The sequence below is a fragment of the Microcebus murinus genome, chromosome 9, assembly GCF_040939455.1.
Source record: "Microcebus murinus isolate Inina chromosome 9, M.murinus_Inina_mat1.0, whole genome shotgun sequence".
NCBI lineage: Eukaryota > Metazoa > Chordata > Mammalia > Primates > Cheirogaleidae > Microcebus > Microcebus murinus.
In genome coordinates, this window is record NC_134112.1 from 42,614,663 (window position 1) to 42,621,850 (window position 7,188).

Consider the following 7,188-nt stretch of genomic DNA (forward strand, 5'->3'; position numbering starts at 1 on the left):
CACCCCTCCTCCCATGCACACACCCTTCTCAGACTCTGGTGTCCACCATTCTAATCTCTACCTCCATGAGCTCAACTCTTTTTGCTCCCACATATGAGTAAGAACATGCACTATTTGTCTTTCTGTGCCCAGCTTATTTCATCTAATAAAATGATCTCCAGTTCCATCCGTGTTGCTGCATAAGACATAATTTCATTCCTTTTTATGGCTGAAAGGTACTCTATGGTGTATATATACCACATTTTCTTTATCCATTCATCTGTTGATAGGCACTTAGGGTTGATTCCTTATCTTTGCAATTGTGAATTGTGCTGCAATAAACATGCAGGTGCAGGTATCCCTTTAATATATTTATTTCTTTTGGATAAATACAAGGTAGTGGGATTGCTGAATCTAATAGCAATTCTATTTTTAGTTTTTTGAGACATCCCCATGCTGTTTTCCATAATGGCTATAATTTATTAATACATTCCCACCAATAGTGTATAAAAGTTCCCTTTTCTCGATTCAGGGGTTGGGGGGTAGACCCATATCTGAGGGAAGTAGTGAGCATTGTGGAGGAGAAGGGCATACCTCTAACCCTAGCTGTGGAGAGGCAAAGATATAAAATGAAAACAAAATGTTTGTACTCTCACATTTTCTTGAAATAAATAAAAAAAAGCTCCCTTTTCTCTGCATCCTAACCAGCATCTGTTATTTTCTTATCTTTTTTATAAGAGCCATTCCGAGATAAAATGATATCTCATTGTGGTTTTGATTCGCATCTCCCTGATGATTAGTAATGCTGAGCATTTTTTCATATACCTATTGGCCATTTGTCTTCTTTTGAGAAAGGTCTATTCATGTCCTTTGCGCACTTTTTAATGAAATTATCATTAATTTTTTTTTTACTGTTGAGTTGTATAAATTCCTTGTATATTCTGGATATTAGTCCCTTGTTGGATGAATAGTTTACAAATATTTTTCTCCCATTCAACAAATTGTCTCTTCACTTTGTATAGTGTTTCTTTTGCTGTGTAGAAGCTTTTAAGTTTAATAGTCCCATTTGTCTATTTTTGTTTTTATTGTCTGTGATTTTGAGGTCTTGGAAATAAATTCCTTTGCCTAGACCAATGTCCTGAAGTGTTTTACTATGCTTTCTTCTAGTTATTTTATAGTTTTAGGTCTTATGTTTATGTCATTAATCCCTCTTGAGTTGAGTTTTGTATATGATGAGTGAGAGGGATTCAGTTTCACTCTTCTGTGTATGGATATCCAATTTTTCCAGCAACATTTATTGAAGAGGGTTTCATTTCCCCAATGTATGTTGTTGGCAACTTTGCCAAAAATCAATTGGCTATAAATACATGTATTTATTTCTTAATTCTCTATTCTGTTCCATCAGTCTATATGTCTGTTTTTACACTAATACTATACTCTTTTGGTTAATAAAGCCTTGGAATATATTTTGAATTCAGGTAGTGTGATACCTCCAGTTTTATTCTTTTTGATCAAGAATGCTTTTACTATTTGGACTCTTTTTTTAGTTACATATGAATTTTAGAATTGTTTTTCCCTAATTCTGTGAAAAATGGCACTAGTATTTTGATAGGAATTCTATTGGATATATAGATTGCTTTGGGTATTACAGTCATTTTAACTGATCCATGAGCAAAAGATGCCTTTCCATTTGTTTTGTGTCCTCTTTACTTTCTTTATCAGTGTTTCATAGTTTTCCTTGTAAAGATCTTTCACCTCCTTGGTTAAATTTATTCCTAGGTAGGTTTTTCTTTTTTCTTTTCTTTTTTTTTAAGCTTTGTAAATGGGATTGATTGCCTTCTTGATTTCTCTCTTTACTTTTTCATCATTGGTGTATAGATATGTATTGATTTTTGTACATTGATTTTGTATCCTGTAACTTTACTGAATTAATTTTTCAGATCTCAGAGATTTTGGTGGTATCTGTAGGGTTTTTTTTTTTAGATACAAGATTGTATCATCAGCAAAGAGGGACAATTTGACTTTCTCTTCCCCAATTTGGATGCCTTTTGTTTCTTTCTCTTGCCTGATCGCTTTGGGTAGGCCCTCCAGTTCTATGTTGAATAGGAGTGGTGAAAGTAGGCATCCTTTTCTTGTTCCAGTTCTTAGAGGAAAGACTTTCAGCTTTTCCCCATTCAGTATGATGTTAGCTGTGGGTTTGTTATATATGGCCTTTATTTTGTTGAGGTATGTTCCTTTTATGCCTAGTTTGTTGAGAGTTTTTATCATGAAGGGATGCTAGATTTTATTCGATGTTTTTTCTGCATCTATTGAGATAATCATATGGATTTTATATTTCATTCTGTTAATGTCATGTATCATATTTATTGATTTGCATATGTTGGATGACTCTTGCATCCCTGGGATGTTCCCACTTGATCGTGGTATGTTATCTTCTTGTTGTGCTGATGGATTCAGTTTGCTAGGATTTTCTTGAGGATTTTGCATGTATGTCCATCAGGAATATTGGCCTGTAGTTTTCTTTTTTTGTTGTGTCCTTGTCTGGTTTGGGCATGAGAGTAATGCTGGCCTCATGGAATGAATTAGAACAGGTGTCCTCAAACTATGGCCCATGGGCCACATGCGGGTGTTTTTGCCCATTTGTTTTTTTACTTCAAAATAAGATATGTACAGTGTGCATAGGAATTTGTTCATTGTTTTTGTAAAACTATAGTCCGGCCCTCCAACGGTCTGAGGGACAGTGAACTGGCCCCATGTTTAAAAAGTTTGAGGACCCCTGAATTAGAATTACCTCATCTATGATTTTTGGACTGCTTTGAGTATAATTGGTGTTAGTTCTTTGAAAGTTTGGTAGAATTTGGCAGAGAAGCCATTTGGAGCTAGACTTTTCTTTGTTCGGAGACCTTTTATTACTGCTTCAATCTCATTACTTGTTACTGATCTGTTCAGATTTTCTATTTCTTGATTCAATCTTGGCAGGTTGTATGTGTCTAGTTATTTATTCACTTCCTCTAGATTTTCTGGTTTATTAATATATGCTTGCTCATTATGTCCCTGGAGATCTCTTGTATTTCTGTGATACCAGTTACAATGTCTCCTTTTTCATTCCTGATTTGGCTTATTTAGGTCTTTTCTGTTTTTTTCTTGGTTAATTTAGCAAGTAGTTTATCAATTTTGCTTATCTTTCCAAAAAATAACTTTTCATTTTTTTATTCTTTGTATTTTTTTTCTTAGTCTTTATTTTGTTTAGTTTTGCTTTCATCTTTCTTTCTACTAATTTTTTGGTTTTGATTGTTCTTGCTTTTCTAGTTTCTTGATGTACATCACTAGATTGTTTATTAGAAATCTTTCTTTTTTGATGTAGGCACTGATTGTTATAAAGTTCCCTCTTAGCACTGCTTTTTTTGTATCCCATACATTTTGGAATGTGGTGTTTTGATTTTCATTTGTTTCAAGAAACTTTTGATTTCTCAAGTATTTCCTTAAGGAGCATGTTGTGTAATTTCTATATATTTGTACAGTTTCAAATATTCCTACTGTTATTGATATCTAGTTTTATTCCATTATAGTCTGAGAAGATACTTAATATGATTTCAATTTTTAAAAATTTGTTGACACTTACTTTATTTCCTAACATATGGCATATGATGGAGAATGTTCCATGAGCTGATAAGAAGAATGTGTATTCTGTGGCTGTTCATTGAAATTTTCTATAAATGCTTCTTAGGTCCATTTGATCTAAAGTCTAGTTAAAATCCAATGTTTCTTTTTAAAATTTTCTGCCCCAATAATCTATCTAATGCTGAAAGTGGGGTGTTGAAGTCCTCAACTATTATTGTATCAGAAACTATCTCCCCTTTATAAATCTAAAGCACTTTATATATCTGGGTGCTCTGGTGTTGGATGCATATATGTTTAAAGTTATTGCATCTTTTTGCTGTATTGATCCCTTTATCATTACATAATGACCTTATTTGTCTCTTTTTATTGTTTTTGGTTTAAAGTATGTTTTATCTGATATAAGTATAGCTACTCCTGCTCACTTTTGGTTTTCATTTGCATGGGATATCTTTATTCCATCTCTTCACTTTTGGTCTATGTATGTTTTTGTAGATTAGATGAGTTTCTTGTAGGCAGCAACAGTTGAGTCTTTTTTAAATTCATTCAGCCAGTCTGTATTTTTTAAGTGGAAAGTTTAATACATTTACATTCAAGGTTATTATTGTATATGAGGTATTCCTGTCATATTATTAATTGATTTCTGATCATTTTGTATATCCTTTGTTCCTTTCTTATTGTTTAACATTGTGGTTTGGTAGTTTTCAGTAGCAGTAACATTTGAGTCCTTTCTTTTCCTTATTTGTGTGTTTGCCTACCAGTGGGTTTTATATTTTTGTGTGTTTTCATGGGAGATATTGTCTGTTCACTTCCAAAAGTAGGATTTTTCTCAAGCATTTCTTGTAGTGCCAGTCTAGTAGTAATGGATTCCCTTAGCTTTTCCTTCTCTGAGAAAGTCTTTATTTCTCCTTCATTTATGAAGGGTAACTTTGCTGCATATGCCATCCTTGGGTGACATTTTTTTTTTTAAATCTCAGCACTTTGAATACATCATCCAAGCCATTCTCTCCTGGCCTATAAGGTTTCTGCAGAGGAACCCACTGTTAGTCTAAGGGGGTTCTCTTATAAGTGACTAGATACTGTTCTTTTGCTGTTTTTAGAATTCTCTCTTTGTCTTAGACTTTTTTCCCCTAAGTAATGTGAATACTAAGAAATAATTCTTAGTACTCACTTGTTTCTAAACACTGAGTATAGAGATAGCCACTTTCTCCTTGCTCCCATGTCACAGGCACAGCAGAACAGCCACACCTGTGGTGCTGGCAGGTCTAGGACAGCATCTGCAAAGCAGTTGTCTTTGACTTTTGACAGTTTGACTATAATGTGCCATGGAAAACACCTTTTGAATTATATTTGTTTAGGGATATTTGAGCCTCCTGTAGCTGGATATCTAAATCTCTTGCTAGACTTGGGGGTGGGGGGATCAGCTATTATTTTATTAAATTGGTTTTCTAACCCTTTCACTTTCTCTTCACCTTCTGAGACTTTGAAAATTCAAATATTTGGTCACTTTACATGGTATCTCTTAAGTAGGCTTTGCTTATTCTTTTTTATTCTTTTCTCTTTATTTTTGTCTGACTGGGTTATTTCAAAAGACCTGTGTTCATGTCTTCTGAGATTATTTCTTTCATCTAGTCTATTCTTGAATATTTCAAATGTATTTTGTATTTTATTTAATGAATTCTTCAGTTCCAGAATTTCTATTTGGTCCTTTCTTATGTTATCTATCTCTTTGGTAAATTTCTCTTTCATATCCTGAATTGCTTTTCTTATTTCCTTGTATTGTTTTTCAGTATTCTCTTGTATCTCACTGAGCTTCTTAAAAATCAGTATTTTGAATTATTTTGGAAGGATTTTGTAAATTTCTTTTTGATTGAAATCTGTTGCTGGAAAATTGTATTCCTTTGGATGTGTCATATTCTGTATTTTTTTTTCAATGCTTCCACTGTTTTCACATTAATATCTGTGCATCTGGTGTAACAGTTTCTTCTTCCAATTTTTTGAATTTCTTTTTGTAGAGAAGAACTTTTTTCTGAAGATGTATATATATTATTGGTTAGATAGGATACTTGAGCTTTGATTCTGGATGCATGCTGTATTGTAGTCATCATATGATTTCTTTTGCTGTAAACAGTCTCCGTGCTATCAGCAATTTTCTCAATGGCTTAGGGTATGGTTATTAATGGGGGATGTGGTGAAGTTTTACTAGGGACTGGGACACCAGGTAGGCCAGTCTTTGGTCTCTAGTGGTGGCTGTGGTGGGCTAAGCATGCCTGTCCTTGGGCCAAGATCTGTTTTTAAATGTTTAATCTCATAAGCTTTTGCTATGGAAAAAAAAATAAGTTTTACTGAGTGTTTGTTAAGTTCCAGAATCACCAGGGACATTGTACTTGAGAGGAAAAAAGACCCAATGCTGGATCCCAACTTAAGGGTTCTTGCTTAATTGTTGGAAATTGGGTCCAGTTGCAAGTGATTTTAAAGGTTCCCCAGGTGACTCCAATGTGTAGCCAATATGCAAGCTTAAAAGTGTATTGATGCCTGTGTCCTACTACTAGTGGTTATAATTTAATTAATCTAGAGTGTGACCTGGACTTTGGAATTTTTAAAAAATCCCTCCTTTCTCAATGGATCTGGACCTCTGTGAGTCTCAAACTTCAGTGTGCACCAAAATCATCTGGAGAGCTTTTAAAATTAGTTTCCTGGATACCACTCCAGATATTCTGATTCACCAGGTCAGGATAGGCTCAGAATTTACATTTTTAATTAAGCTTATAGATGATGCTATTGCTGCTGGTGCAAGAATCACAAGGAAACGGAATTTTCTCCCCAGGGACATTTGTTAATATCTGAAGATATTTTTGATTGTCTCAACTCAGAGTATTTTGATACTGGTTTCTAGTGGGTAGAGGCCAGGGGTACTGCTAAACATCCTACAATGCACATGACAACTCCCCCCTCCCACCTCAAAACAGAGAATTATCTGGTCCAAAATGTCAAGGTTGAGAAACCATGTTCTAGTCTAGACTCCTGAGAGATTTTAGATCATTATAATCTAGGGAATTGAATAAACATTTGAAGCAACAAACCAGAACTCCTGAATTAGTATCATCTTTAAAACTGGGATATAGAACCAACTGCATGGCTTACATATACATATAGGTTGGTAAAACATTGTGATTTCTAGTTCTTTTTTTTTTTTTTTTTTTTTTTTTTGAGACAGAGTCTCACATTGTTGCCCAGGCTAGAGTGAGTGCCGTGGCGTCAGCTCACAGCAACCTCAAACTCCTGGGCTCGAGTGATCCTTCTGCCTCAGCCTCCCGGGTAGCTGGGACTACAGGCATGCGCCACCATGCCCGGCTAATTTTATATATATATATCAGTTGGCCAATTAATTTCTTTCTATTTATAGTAGAGACGGGGTCTCACTCTTGCTCAGGCTGGTCGAACTCCTGACCTTGAGCAATCCGCCCGCCTCGGCCTCCCAAGAGCTAGGATTACAGGCGTGAGCCACAGCGCCCGGCCTGTGATTTCTATTTCTAAACAGAAGGCTGACAATCTCTTACAGATACAGAAAAAAAAAAAAAAATGTTGTTT

At 34.9% G+C, this 7,188-nt stretch overlaps 1 non-coding gene across 1 annotated transcript; it reads right to left on the reverse strand.

Annotated features, from left to right (window-relative positions):
- Window positions 1–4,732: 4,732 nt before the first annotated feature.
- Window positions 4,733–4,872, reverse strand: LOC142873207 (small nucleolar RNA SNORA43). The gene has a single exon (XR_012921248.1). It is a non-coding gene; the product is annotated as a small nucleolar RNA SNORA43 (small nucleolar RNA).
- Window positions 4,873–7,188: the final 2,316 nt, after the last annotated feature.